This window comes from Rhinopithecus bieti, unplaced genomic scaffold, assembly GCF_001698545.2.
Source record: "Rhinopithecus bieti isolate Rb0 unplaced genomic scaffold, ASM169854v2 scaffold_32096, whole genome shotgun sequence".
Taxonomy (NCBI): Eukaryota; Metazoa; Chordata; class Mammalia; order Primates; family Cercopithecidae; genus Rhinopithecus; species Rhinopithecus bieti.
The window spans coordinates 953,103-967,831 of NW_016813886.1; the positions used below are offsets into that span (position 1 = coordinate 953,103).

Here is a 14,729-nt window from a genome sequence, read left to right on the forward strand (position 1 = left end):
ATGTAGATGTTTTTCTTTGAAATTACACATAACATTTTAACTTTAAAATATCATTAACGCTCTGCAAGCCCTTTCAGTCTGAGGATGTGCGTCTTTTCTTAATTGAGGAAAGTTCCTAGTCATTTTTCGGATACCTCCTCTTATCTATTCACTTTTCCTCTTCTGAGCACTGAATATTTCTCCCTCACCTCTGTCTCCTCAGCCCCTTCAGGTCCTTCTAGAAGGGCTCAGAGCCTGATCTGTCTCACTCGTTCATTTTCTGCTCTCCAACCTTCCCATCAAGTTCATCACTTAAGTCCCCGCGTGTTCCATCCAGTCCAGCATCCCCGGCTGCGGCTTCTGCATAACTGCCGATTCCAGCCGCTCTCTCCCTGCGTCCTGAGGGTATGTGACGGATTGGGCTCTTGTCCGCTCATCTGCTCCCTCTCATGTAAGACCTTGGAGTTTTTTCCCTCCCGGAGTTCACTCCCCTCGCTGTCTCTTTTCCTCAGGCCGCTCTCTGTTCCCTGGGAACAGTCAGCTGCCTTAGGCCCCAGTTGACACCTTCCTGATGGGTTTCAGGGAGGCAGGCAGGGGCTACTTGAGGCAGAGCCTCTGGCAGGATGACTGGGGCCCTCTTTGCTCATCCCCGGGGGCTGCTCTGATCTGCAGGGAACACCCCTGTCCTAGCCGGTGCTGTCTGTCCAGGGCTGCCCCCTGCTGTAACTGGCTGTCCTTGGGCTGGGGAGGAGGGCTGCCCAGGGGCCACCAGCCAGCCTGCTCAGGCGTCATGGCCCTCACTCCAGGAGGCTGCTGAGGTGCTCTGGCCTTGCCTGGATTCCTGGGGCTGGTACGGGTAGGATCTTCTCCAGGAAAGCAGTGCCGGGCAGATGACAGCCCCAGGTGGGCCCCGGAGCAGAGAGCTGCAGCCTGGTCCGGGCGCGTGCAGTGTGGCCACCTCCACCCAGACTGTGCTTCCCCTCCCGCCCCAGACTCCACCACGTTCGCCCGGCCTCCGCGAGGCTCTCAGGGATTTCCTCTTAGGTTCTAGGCTCCAACAACTGTCATCCCTTTGATGGCATCTCCAACGTCTGGATTCATGGGAAGGAGCCAGCAGCCTGTATTAATTAACCACCTCATAAAGGAACCAAAAGCCAAATTTACAAACAAAAATCGTAACATTAGATGTTGTCAGGGGCAGAGGAAATGGAGATGTGGAAACATTGCTGGTGGGTGTGTGAACTGTCACACCCACCCGAGGACCTTGTGGCAACACGTTCCAAATGCCTGGAGAGTGGACCCTGGTGTTCTATGACGAGGTGGCATCTGCTCTCTAAATACAACTGGACACCCTGGAAATAATTTAACAGACATAAGAGGACTCTGGGAGGTGGAGAGGAAGGAAGGCTGCCCAGGAACCTCAGGACTTTGGGGGTGACGCTGTACCAGGCCCTGAGTTTTCTTTTTCTCTCTCATATCCTGGATGGGCCCAGAGAACCCTGCAACCTGCAACTGCCAAAACGTGCAGGGGGAAAAAAGAAAAGAAAAAGAGCCTGTTCTCTCTGGTGAAAGGACTGAGAAGGGCATCTCACTGGAGACCCAGTGAGGAGATTTCCACTGATTCATGTCACAGCAGCTCCGCCCAGGCCTGCCCTCAGCATCACATCCAGGCCACAACAGCCTCTGCTGACTACGGCTCAGAGACCACACCCAGCACCCGGCATTCCTTAACTTACCCCCACCACACAGGGCAACCCTGGCAACACACGCAGGGATTGAACCAGAGCCCCAGCAGATCCAGAAGAACAAACCAGACCGGAATAGCACTGGGAGGGCTTTGAAAACTAAATTGTCATTGACTCTACATTTCCCCAAAGCAGGCTGGGGCCTATATGGTAAACCAAATTAAGGGTACCATGGACTGAACTGGAATGTTCACATAGGATCAAAAGTTTCCTTACATAATAACCAAAATCTCCAGAATATATTTGAAATTATTTGTCATATCAGGAAACATAAAAAGGAACTTGAAGCCAGGTGAGGGGGCTCCCACCTGTAATCCCAGCACTTCGGAAGGTCAGTCAGGAGGATGGCTTGAGCCCAGGAGTTTGAGATCAGCCTGGGCAACACAGTATGACCCTGTCTCTACAAAAAATTTTAAAATTAGCCATCTGTGGTGGCACACACCTGTGGTGCCAGCTACTTAGGAGGCTGAAGCAGGAGGATCGCTTGAGCCTGGCAGTTTGAGGCTGCAGTGAGCTGAGATCATGCTACTGCACTCCAGTCTGAGTATCAGAGTAAAACTGTCTCAAAAACATAACAGAACAAAACAAAAAACAACTTAAATAGCAAAATAAGATTAATCAAGATAAATCAGATGTTAGAACCTTAAAGCAGCCATCATAAAAACGCTTCAGATAACAATGGCGAATTCTCTTGAAACAAGAACAAAATGAAAATCATACAACTGAAAAATGCAATAACTAAATGAAAAAATGTGCAGTTGGGTTCAATAGCAGAGTGGAGATGACAGAGAACAGAGTCTGTTGATTCAAGGACGATTAATAGAGCTGACCCATAGGAACGACGGAGAGATAGGAGACTGAGAAATAAACATCTCCTTGAGGACGGGCGGGCAGTGACAAAAGGCCCAGCATTACTGTCACCAGAGTCCCAGGAGGAGAGGAAGGAATGTGTAGTGAAAAAGTATTCAAAGGTACAATGGTTGAAAACTTCCCAAATTCGGTGAAAGAAATAAACCTGCAGATTCAAGAATCTGAGCAAACCCCAAATAGGATAAACACATCATAACGGAACTTCAGGAAAGGAAAGACAAAGAAAAAAATCTTTTGAACCACCAGAGAAAAATGATGCATTAAGGGACACTGGTTCTGAGGATGGTGGGCTTCTCTAAAACCACGAGGGAGAGGGAGCAGCACACCATCGCCACGTGCTGAGAAAAACTGTCTGCCCAGAACCCTATTCAGTGAACATATCCTTCAGGGATGAGGGGAAAATAAAGATATTCTAAGAGGAAGGACAACTAGGATAATTTGTTACCAGAAAACCTACCCTTAATAAATGGCTAAAGGAAGCTCTCCTAACAAAAAGGAAATAAGGAAATCAGAAATAGCAACAACAGAAGGGGTAATCATATGGTAAATATAATTGAATACGATAGTTTCTTAAATTATATTTTATGGTTGAAGCAAAAAATAATAACATCATCTGCTGTGGCGCTCTACATCTGAAGAGGAAATATTTATGATAATTACATGTTTAAGTGGGGGAGGCAAAGGGGAAATAAATAAAAGTAAGCTTTTTGATATTTCTCATGAACTGGTGAAACACTGATGGCAGCAGGCTGTGATAAGTTACATGTGTATATTATAATCAATCCTAGAGCAGCCACTTAGAAAACGATACAAAGCAATGCACCCAAAAGTATAAATAATTCAAAATGAAATGCTAAAAACGGTTCAACTAATCCATGACAAGTGAAACAGAACAGAATAAACATAAGAAACATGCAGAAAGTAAATACAAATGGCACATTTGAGTCCTAAATGTAATTTCTGTGTGGTAAAGAATTCGGCCTAGCCCAAAGAGAGGTCTAGCCTTTGTCCTGGCTCCTGGTAAGTAGCCCTGAAGCCATGTGACAGGAGGGTCTTTGTTATTCATCGTGGGCCCCTCAGACCATACTGAAGTTTCTGCCACCAGCTGGCCCATGGTGGGTCCTCCCAGGAATGTGCTGTCAGCCCCAGATTCCGGGAAAGGGAGCGGTGACGACAGAGTTCCAACCAGTTTGCAGCAGATCAGTCAATTATGGCTGCACAGTGCAGCTCCAGGAAACAGTCTGGACACCACAGCTTGGGTGAGGTTCCTAAGCTGGCAGTGCTTCATGGTATTGTCACACGTGGATGTGGGGAGGGTAATGCACCTGAGGACAATAGAGGCTTCACAGACCCTCCTAGCCCTGCCCTCTGTGCTGGTTCTGAGTTGTATCCTTTCCCTGCAGTAAACAGTAACCATGTGTATAGCAGTTTTCAATGAGTTCTTTGAGTTCTTCCAGCAAATGATTGAAACTTAGGGTGCTTTGGAAACCTCTAAAACTTGCTGTTGGTGTCAGGAATGAGGGAAATTTTAGGAACCATGCCCTCAGACTTTGCAGTTTGGATAAATCTGGGAAAAACATGGGAACAGCAGAGTAGATGCAAAAATATGACCCATTATATGAGGTCCATAAGATATTCAGTTCTAATATCATGGTATTTAATAGATTGAAAGTGAAAGAATAGAAAAAAATATTTCATGCAAACAAACAGGAACTTTTAAAAAAGCAGGAGTTGTTATAATAATATCAGATAGAGTTCACAGCAAAAAGAATTTCTAGGACAAAGGAGGAATATTACATAATAACAGAAGAGCAAGAGTATATCTTGATCCTAAATATATGTGCACCAAACAACACAGCTTCAAAACACATGAAGCAAAACCTGATAGAACTTAAAAAATAAATAGAAAAATCCATAATTATAGTTGGGATATGTCAACATCTCACTTTCAAAATTTGTAAAATTACTAGACAAAAAAAATCAGCAAGAATATAGGATAACTAAGCAATATTATTAGCCAGCAGGGTATCCTTAACATTTATGGAAAACTCTATCCATCAACAGCAAATATGCATTATTTTCAAGCTCTTATAGAACAGACTCTAGATCTTAAAACAAACCTTAACAAATTTTTAAAAACTGAAATCATACAAAGTATGTCTTCTGACCACAATGGAATCAAACTAGAAATAAATTGCAGAAAGACAACTGGAAAATCTGCAAACACTTGAAAATTAAGCAGTAAACATTTATATACAATATGGACAAGAAGAAGCCTCAAACGGAATTTTTAAAAAGCAAGTAACACAATGAAAAGATGGCATATCAAAATTTGTGGATGTGGCTGGGTGCAATGGCTTACTCCTGTAATCCCAGCACTTTGGGAGGCTGAGGTGGGTGGATAGCTTGAGCCCAGGAGTTCAAGACTAGCCTGGGCAACACTGTGAAATCCCTATCTCTGCAAAAAATCAGCCAGGTGTGGTGGCATGCACCTGTAGTCCCAGCTACTTGGGAGGCTGAGATAGGGAGGATTGCTTGAGCCCAGAAGGTTGAGGCTGCAGTGAGTGAAGATTGTGCTACTGCACTCCAGCCTTGGTGACAGAATGAGACCCCGTCTTAAAAAAAATTCGTGGGATTCATCTATAGCATAGCTGAGAGAGAAATTTATAGCACTAAATCCTTATATTAGTAATATTGAAAGTTCTCAAAGCAGTAGTCAAAAAAACTAAAAGAGGAATGGCAAAATAAAGTTAAGGCAAATAGGACGGAGAGTGAAGAGCAGAAATTGATGAAATTAAAAACAAGAAAGCAATGCAGAATATTAAGGAAATAAAAAACAGGTTCTTCGAAAAATTAGTAAAACTGATAATCCTCTAGCATGATCAACAAAGATAAAAGGAGATAACACACAAATCACCAATATCAGGAATGAAACAAGAAATATCACAAAAGAGGCTGCATCTATGAAAAATGCTATAAAAATTTCATGCTCATAAATTTGACAACCTAGGAAAAAATGGATCAATTCCTTGAAAATCACAAATTACTACAACTCAGAAAAGATGAAATATATAACCTGAATAGTCCTATAACCATTATATAAATTGGATTTGTAGCTAAAAAGCTCCTGAACACAATATATCCAGACCCAAATGGTTTCACTGGAGAATTTACCAAATATTTAAAGAAGAATCAACACCAGTTTTACACAATCTCTTCCAGAAAATAGAAGAGAAAGGACTATGATATCATTATTTTGATATCAAAACAAAACAAAGACAGCACAAAGGAAAGAAGGAAGGGAGGGAGGGAGGAGGAAGGGACAGAGGCAAGAACACTGCAGGTTGATTTTGCTCATAAGCTTAGATGGAAAAATCCTCAAGACAATGTTAGCAAATTGAATTTAGTAATGCATAAAAAGAGTAGTAGACCACAATCAAGAGGGAATTTCACTCAAGTTATGCAAGACTGTTTTAATATTTGAAAACTAATCGATGTGTTCCACCTTGTAAACTGAAGAAGAAAAATCATACAATCTTATCAACTGACATAGGAAAAGGTTTTGACAAAATTCAAAACACATTAATGATAAAACTCTTAGCAAACTTGGAACAGAGAGTAATTTCCTCCAACTTCATAAAGAGCATTTACAAAAATCTACAGTTAACATCACACTTAATGGTGAGAGAATGAATGCTTTCCCCTTAACAGCAGGAACAAGGCAAGAATGTTCCCTTTCGCTATTTTAATTCGAGATAGTACCAGAAGTTCTAGCTAGTGTAATAAGTGTAATAAGACTAGAAAAGGAAATAAAAAGTACACAGATTGAAAAGAAAGAAAGAAAACTATCACTACTTGTATGTGGCATAATCATCTACATAAACAGTCCCACAGAATAAACAAAACATCCTTGATATAAAGAGTAAGAATATCAAGTCTGCAATACACAAGAATAACACACATACACAAATTGTATCTCTCTATGGTAACAATAAACAAGTGGAAACCAAAATAAAAACTGCAATACCATTTACAACTGCTCAAAATATATGAAGTATTAATTTGTAGGTATAAATCTAACAAAATATATACAGGAGGATACAGTGCACATTACAAAATTCTGCTGAAAGAAGTAAAATATCTACATAAATGGAGAGACATGCCATATTCAGCGATGGGAAGTGTCAACATAGATGTCAGCTTCCCCCAAATTGCAGATTTAATACAATTCTAAATCTTGGAATTGTTTTTTGTATACATATGCAAACTTACTGAAACAATTTTGAAAAAGAATAATTAAATGGAAAAAATCACTGTACCACGTATTAAAGCTTACTCTACAACTACAGTAATCAAGTCAGTATAGTGCTGGTGGAGGGATAGATACATTAATTACTGGTGCAGAACAGAGAACCCCAAAGTACCCACAGAAATATGCTTAATTAATTTTTGAGAAAGATGCAACAGCAGTTTAGTAGAGGATTGATAGCCCTTTCAACAAGTGCTGCAGGAGCAATCAGAAATCCATAGGCAAAAGAGATGAGCCTTGGCCTGACTTCCACATTTTATAGAAAACATAACTCAAAGATCATGGGCTTAAATGTAAAACTGTAATATTTTCAGGAAAAAAAATAGAAGAAAATCTTCAGGACCAGGGACTAGGCAGAGCTCTTAGACTTGCATTCAAAATACAATTCATAAAAGAAAAAATTTATAAATTGAACCTCATCAAAATTAATTTTTTTTTTTTTCTCTGCAAAAGACCCTGTTGGGATGATGGAAAGTAGTTACGGAATGAGAGAAAGTATTTGCAAATCGCATATCTGATAAAGAACTTGTGTTAAGAATAAAGAACTCTCAGAACTCAACATAAAATAAATACCTAATCAAATTAAAAATGTGCAAATGACACGAACAGATATTTGACCAAAGAAAATATTCTTTGTATATGAAAGGATGGTCAGCAACATTAGCCATTAGGAAAGTTCAAATTAAAACCACAATGAGAGACATCACTACATATTAGAATGGCTTTTTAAAAAGTGATTAACACTAGGCTGGGTGCAGTAGCTCACACTTGTAATCCCAGAATTTTGGGAGGCCGAGGTGAGTGGATCATTTGAGGTCAGGAGTTCGAGACCAGCATGGCCAACAGGATGAAACCCCATCTCTACTAAAAATACAAAAATTAGCCGGCCGTGGTGGTATGAGCCTGTAACCAACTACTTAGGAGACTGAGGCAGGAGAATTGCTTGAACCTGGGAGGTGGAGGTTGCAGTGAACTGAGATCACACCACTGCACTCCAGCCTGGGCGATGGAGATGCCAACAACAACAACAAAAAAGAAAAAAAAAGAAAAAAGAAAAAAATGAATAACAGTAAATCCTGGCAAGGATGCAGAGAAACCAGAGCACCCACACTTGCTAGTGAAAATGTAAAATGGTACAGCCACTCTGGAAAAAGTTTGTCAGTTCCTTATAAAACTGAAAATGTACTTATCATAGGACCAAGAAAATGAAACCATGGGCATTTCTAGCACATAAATAAAAACTTGTTTTTAGACAGAATTTTATATACAAATGTTCATAGCAGCTTTATTTGTAGTAACCCCAGACTGAAAACTACCCAGATGTCCTTTAATGGTGAATGGTTGGATACATTATGGTACATCCATATTATGGGAATACTACCCAGCATTACTAAAGAACAACACTCTGCTGATACAGGGAAACAACTTGAATGAAACTCAAATAAATTATCACATCTTACCTAAGAAAGAACAAACGTATTGATACATGAAACAACTTGAATGGAACTCAAATAGAATTATCATCCTTAAAAAGTCAATCTTTAAAAGGTACATACTATATGATTCCACGTATATAGCATTTGTGAAATAATATAATTACTGAGATGAAGAGAAAATTAATAGCTGCCAGGGGTTAGGGATGGGATGAAGGATATGTGGACCTGTGCCTCTAAAGTGGTATCACAAGGAAGCCTGTGGTGCAGAGGTATGCATCCTGATTTTGATGATAAGTACAAGTATGTACTTGATAACATTACAGACAGCTATATGCACACATACACAAGTAAGCACGTTACTGCCTCGTTGAATATTAGTAAGCTCTGTGGACTGTACCAATGTCAGTTTCCTGTTTTGATATTGTAGTTATATCAGATGCTAGCCCTGGGGCAGCTGGGTAAAGGGCACAAGGAACCTTTCTCTACACTCCTGCCCAACTGTGTGTGAATCTATAATTATTTCAAAACAATGAGCATTTAAACAAATTCATATGTTTGTAGGAATTCATTTCTAGTTTATAAAAAACTAAGGGAATTTCAGTTTTGGGGAAAATGCAGTAAGCACGTTTCACTGTGTGTCTCCCACTAAATCAGAGAGAGTACATAAAGAAGCTATTTGAAGACTTTTAAAATCAAATAACCCCTAGGAGAATTGGGGGAAAAAACCACCATAATTCAAAGTAACACTGATCTGGCATTGAGTTTTACCATTTCCCTTCTCTGGTGTCTCTCAGTCTGTCTTCAAGGAGGCCTGAACTTGGAAGTGGACTTGCGTGCAGAGAGGGCTCAGGAGAAGCCTTCCTGATCTGACTGAGGAGAGGAAACAGTCTCCTAACACACAGAGACAGTGCAAGAAACTCTTTTCTCTTTACTCCATTTTCTTATGCCTCAGTTCCCTGCAGCCCACTGGCACCTCATTTCCTGATAACTAGAGCAGTGGTCTAAGCAGGTGGGCACACTCCATTGCTTTTTTACTCTTTCTGTCCTTTTCTTGCTTGATGCTGGATGTGGGCATTGTCATGACAAGCAAGGAGCAGAGTGAAGTAAATAATCCCCTTGCTCAGCTGGAGCGCTGAAAAGGAGAGCTCCTAGGAGCTGAAAAGTACCAGGGAAATGATGGCACATGAGTTCAGGACGGTGACATTGAAAAGTTGTTTATGAGCTTCTGGGCTCATCTCTGTGATAGTTAATTGTTTCCTTTTAGTTTTAGTTGACATGTAATAATTGTATATATTTATGGGATACAGAGTAATATTTCCATATGTATATACAATGTGTAAATGATCAAATCAGGATAATTAACATATCCATCACCTCAGACATTTGCATTTCTTTGTTTTGTGAACATTCAAAATCCTTTCTTCTTCTAGCTTTTTGAAAATATGCAATAAATTGTTGTTAACCACATTCACCCTACAGTGTTGCAGAACAGAACTCATTCATCCTATCTAGCTGTAATTTTGTATGTCACCCAGCCTCCCCCAACCTTCTCTCCTCCCTACCCTTTCTAGCCTCTAATACCCACAATTCTATTCTCTATTTTCATGAGTTCAAAATTTTTCTAGCTCCCACATATGAATGAGAATATCTTTCTGTGGCTGACTTATTTTGCTTTACATAAGGTCCTCCAGGCTCATCCATGTTGCCTGAATGACAGGATGTCATTTTTATGGCTAAATAATATTCCATTGTGTATACACACACACACACACACACACACACACACACTTTCTTTATTCATTCATTTGTTATAGACATTTAGGTTAATTCCACAAAAGCTGTGATTGTTAATTTTATGTGTCAACTTGACTGGGCTACAGGGTGCCCAGACATTTGACCAAACATTATTCTGGGTTTGTCTGTGGGGTGTTTCCCCTTGAGATGAGTATTTGGATTGGCAAACTGAGTAAAGTAGATTGCCCTCCCCAATGTGGGCAGGATCATTCAATCAACTGAAGACCTGAATACAATAAAAAGCCTGAGCAAGAGGGGACTCCTCTTGTCTGACTGCTTGACAGGGAACATTGGCCTTTTCCTGTCTTTGGACATGAACTGAAACATAGGTTCTTCTTGGATTTTGAGCCTACTGACTTTTGGACTGGAACTCAACCATCAGTTTTCCTGGTTCTCAAGCCTTCCAACACAGACTAGAACTATATCATTGGTTCTCCCGAGTCTCCAGGCTGCCAAGTGGACTTCTCAGCCTCCATAATTGTGTGAGCCTATTATATATCATATTGGTTCTGTTTCTCTCAAAAATCCGGACTAATACAGATTTTGGTACAGATAATGGTTCTAGAGGAACAGAATTTTGAGAATGAGTTTTCTGGGTTTGTTCTGGGGTTTCTGGAATGGGTTCTCTAATCAGATTTCATTTAAACTTGTCAATAACTCTATTTCCAATAATAAAGAGAGCACTGATACTTCATGGCATAATCTGGCAATAGAGATAAACAAATATCACCATTGGAGACTCCTAATCAACCACTTAATAAGAAGCAAGGATCTGGGTGACTGTGTATAGGACATTTCAAACATTTTCAGCAAACTAATAAATACTAGATGGTTGCTTCTATTGTCACTAGACAAAGGGGAAATGAAAGAATGAGCTCAGGGATTCCAATTCCCAACTCAAGTATCACATAAATGACCTGAAAGCTCCTATGTGTGCCCTCAAGTAGACCCTTAGCCCAAGTAGCCCCTCAGCTGAGATTGCTGAAAATCAAACTCAGAATCTCATCCTGTGGCTAGCTGAATTATAATGCAAGTTGAACTATTGGGAGTTTTGATGAAGCATATTCCTCATTTGGGTGTGTTGCTCCAGCTCATGTAACAAGTGACCTGAAAGATTGCTGGTGTTGAGAACAAGAGAAGGCCGTGCAGCAGGTCCAGGTGCCCGTGCATGCTGCTCTGCCACAGGGACCATGTGACCCAGAAGATCCAATGGTGCTTGAAGCATCAGTGGCAGATAAGTTTGGAGCCTTTGGCAGGCCCCTATAGGTGAGTCACAGCACAGGCCCTTAAGATTTTGGTGCACAGCCCTGCCATCCTCTGCAGATAACTATTTTCCTTTTGAGAAACATCTGTTCATCTGCCACTGGGCTGAACGCTTAACTGGGGATCACTAAGTTCCCATGTGATCTGAGCTGCCCAGTGTGAACTGAGTTTTATCTGACCCACCAAGCATGAGGTGGGCATGCATGGCAGTACTCCATCATCAGAGGAAAGGGGTTTGCGTGTTAGCAGGCTCCAGCAGGCCCTGAAGGCACAAGTCAGCTACATAAGTGGCCCAAATGCCCATGGTCCCCATCCCTGGTACACTGCCTTCTCTCTCCCGGCCTGCACAGATGGCCTCATGGGGAGTTCCCTAGGAAAAGATGACAGAGGAAGAGAAGGCTTAGGTCTTCTCTTGGCCCTTACAGATGGTTCTGTGTGATACCCAGGTACCACCTGAAAGCAGACAGCTGCAGCATGACAGCCCCCTTCTAGGACATCCCTAAAGGACAAAGGTGAAGGGTAACCCTCCCCGTGGGCAGAGCTTGGGGCAGTGCACCTGATTGTTCAGTTTGCTTGGAAGGAGAAATAGCCAGGCGTGAGATTATATACCAATTCATAGGCTGTGGCCAATAATTTGGCTGGCTAGTTAGGGACTTGCAGGGAACATGATAGGTAGATGGATGACAGAGAAGCCTGGGGAAGAAGGATGTGGACATACCTCACTGAAGGGGCAGAAACTGTGATGATATGTGTGTCCTATGTGAATGCTCACTAAAGGGTGACCTCAGCAGAGCAGGACACTAACAACAGGTAAATAAGATGACCCATTCTGTAGATGTCAGTCTCTTTCCACAGCCACCCCTGTCATCACCCCAGGGTCCCAGAAACAAAGTGGCCATGGTGGCAGGGATGAGGTTATGCATGGACTCAGGATCGTGCACTCACATTCACCAAGGCCAACCTTTCTACAGCCACCACTGCATCCAGTCTACCAGCAGCAGAGACCAACACTGAGTCCCCAGTATGACACCATCCCCTGGAGTGATCAGTGAGTCACTCAGTGACAGGTTGATTACCTACGACCTTTTCCATCATGGAAGGGGCAGTATTTGTTCTAAGTGGAATACACACTTTGCATATGGATTTGCCCTCCCTGAGTACAGTGCTTCTGCTGAAACTACCACATGTGGGTTTACAGAACACCTTCTCCACTGTCATGGTATCCACATAGCATTTCTTCTGGTTAGGAACTCACATCACAGCAAAAGAAATGCCACGATGGCCCAATGTTATGGAATTCACTGGCCTTTCAGGCTCCCACCGTCCTGAGGCAGCTGGCTTGACAGATGGTGGAATAATGGCCTGTGGAGGACTCAGTGACAGTGCAGCTCGGTGGCAGTGCCTTTCAAGGCTGGGGCGAGGCTCTTAGAAGGCTAGATATGCTCGGAATCAGTGTCCAATACATGGTGATATTCCTCCCCTAGCCAGGACTCCGAGCACAGCACTACTCACCATCACCCTTAGTGACCCACTAGCAACAGTTTTGCTCTTCGTCCCCACTACCTTATGCTCTGCTGGCCTAGAGGTCTTAGTTCCAAAGGGAGGAATGCTGCCACCAGGAGACACAGTGATGATCCGTTGCACTGGAAGTTTAGGCTGTCACCTGGCGGTGCCAAGTTCATCATGCCTCTGGATCAACAGGTAAAGAGTTACTACGCTGGTGGGGGTGGCTGGTCCAGACCACCAAGGAGAAACTGCCCTGCTGCTTCACAATGGACTGGGAAAGAGAATGTCTGGGGTATAGGAGGGCCCTCGTGGCATGCGCTGTGATTAAGATCAATGGAAAAGCACAACAACCCAATCTAGGCAGGATTAATAATGGTCCAGAACCTTCAGGAATGAAGGTTCCCCACCAGGTTAAAAACCACAACCAGTGGAGGCTTCCTGAAGGCAAAGGGAATACAGAATGGGGAGTGGAAGAAGGTAGTTATAGGACCATGTGACCAGCTACAGAAACCAGGACTGCAATTGTCATGAATGTTTCCTCCTTATTTGGTACGAGAGAGAGAGAGAGCGAGCGAGAGAGAGAGAGAGAGAGAGAGAGAGAGAGAGAGAGAGAGAATGTGTTTAAAGTTTTGGAAGAAAACATAGTAATGAAGCAATCTTCATTACTTGAGGTTAGGGAAATTGTTCTTAGACATGACGCCAAATGCATGTAAAAGCAAAAATCCATCAATTAGGCTTGATCAAAATAATAAACATAAGTTGGCAAAAGACACTATTAAAAGACATGGAAAAGACAGCTATAGGCTGGGAGAGAATATCTGCAAACCACATATCCAACAAAGAAAGTAGTCCGAGGTATATAAAGAACTCTCAAAATCAACTGTTAGAAAACCATCCAAACAAAAGTGGGTAAAAGACTTGGACCCTCACCGAAGAGGACGCTCTATGTGGAAGACAACAAGCCTATGAGAGACCATCAACACTAGTCATTAGGGAAATGCAAATCAAAACCACAGTTCGGTGCCACTGGAAAGCAGTTTGACAGTTCTGTTAAACCACATGGACCAGCAGTCCCACAACGAGTTTCCCAGGAGTAAGGAAAAATTGTGTTCACATGAAAATGTCTGCACAAATGTTTATAGCAAATCTCCATAATCGCCCAAATCTGGACACAACCACACGTCCTCCCATGGATGAAGGGGTAACCACCCGTGTCTCCCTGTACAGGCAGACACCATTCCACAATCGAAAGGAATACGCCACTGACACACAGAGCATTGGGGTGGAGCTCAAAAACATGATGCTTAGCCAAAGCAGCCAGTTACAGAGATCCTATGCTGTGTGTCTCCACTCACGTGACCTTCCCGAGACAACAGTGTGACAGGGATGGAAGGTGCATCAGCAGTCAGCAGGGATGGGTGGGGAGGGCCGGACTCCAGCAAGAGGGGTGCAGCTCCTCGGCATCCTGGAGTGGAACTTTGTACGTGTGAAAATTCTCAGACCTAAACACTTCTTTTAAATGGGACCAGATGGGGAAATAAAACTAACATTTTTTGGTCCTCTGTTTCATATCAGTCACCACAGGTACAGTTGTGACCCTTGAACACACAAGTCTGAACTACATGCGTCCACCTACATACAGATTTTTCTTTAAAACAAATTTTTAAAAATTAAATCTTCTTAAATAGACACGGAGTTGGCCAGGCGTGGTGGCTCACACCTGTAATCCCAGCATTTTGGGAGGCTGAGGTGGGCGGATCACAAGGTCAGGAGATTGAGAACATCTTGGCCAACGTGGTGAAACCTTGTCTTTACTAAAAATACAAA

At 42.4% G+C, this 14,729-nt stretch overlaps 1 long non-coding RNA gene across 1 annotated transcript in view; it reads right to left on the minus strand.

The window, feature by feature from the left end:
* The window catches only part of LOC108513316 (uncharacterized), a 29,803-nt gene that overhangs the window by 3,850 nt on the left and 11,224 nt on the right, over positions 1-14,729 (minus strand). The window lies entirely within an intron of this gene.